The following is a 1,079-nucleotide window of genomic DNA, read 5'->3' as shown; positions in this document are numbered from 1 at the left end:
TCTTAGCCATCAAGACTCTGGCAGAGCGATCACTTTTTTCCTTTAGAGCTGATTGTCTCTATGACTATAATCGTCCCTTTACACTGATGAAACTCAAACTGGTCCTTTATCAGTCTGGCAGTACATCGATTGGAGCTGGTGATGTACACTATGAAATGCTGCGCCAGCTGTCTCCTGCTTCTCTTGCTAATCTTCTGATTGTTTTTAACCAGATCTGGCAGGAGAATGTTTTTCATGATGCTTGGCGCCAGGACATTGTTCTACCTTTTTCTAAGCCTGCGAATGATCTCAAGATTCCTTCAAACTACCGTTCAATTGCTTTGACGAGCTGTCTGTGTAAGACCTTAGAGAGAATGGTTAATGCTCATCTTGTTTGGTTTGTCGAATCAAAGAACCTCCTCTCGCCCACCCAGTGTGGGTTCCGACGATAAAGCTCCACCATGTACCGTCTGATTTGACTTGAAACATCAATCAGAGAAGCCTTTTTCAGACGATAACATCTTGTATCAATATTATTTGACGTTGAGAAGGCTTATGATACAACATGGAGGTATGGCATTATGTGAGACTTCCATTTATATGGGTTACGTGGCCATTTGCCCATTTTTATTTAAAAAAAAATTAATGGACAGACGATTCCAAGTTCTTCTGGGTTTGACAGTCCACTCACTCATATTGCAAATATGCCATAATCTAAAGGATTGGATTGACTGCACGTTTTACATTTATTCATCATTATTTTGAGGAAAGTTACTGTTGAATTGTTTCATGGGCATCTGCTAATAAATCTATATTTGTATTTATCGCCCTCTACATAGTTCAAGTCAACACTAAATTCCCTTAGTGAAGTGAACAGTGCAATAAAAACGGAAACATGGTTAACAAGTAGCTCATCAAAAATAAAATACACTTATATAATCCATTAGGATATTTCTTAAAAATATATAAACACACACCTTCTCATCTAGTAGCAGCTTTGAAGTATTAAAAAAAATCTAAGTAGATATAATTTTTATTTTTCATTCAATGTTTGTCATCTTAAACTAGAACAATTTGATGACGACATGTATCCTTCCGCT

Source organism: Tachypleus tridentatus, chromosome 3 (genome assembly GCF_004210375.1).
Source record: "Tachypleus tridentatus isolate NWPU-2018 chromosome 3, ASM421037v1, whole genome shotgun sequence".
Taxonomy (NCBI): domain Eukaryota; kingdom Metazoa; phylum Arthropoda; class Merostomata; order Xiphosura; family Limulidae; genus Tachypleus; species Tachypleus tridentatus.
This window is presented reverse-complemented; position numbering follows the sequence as displayed.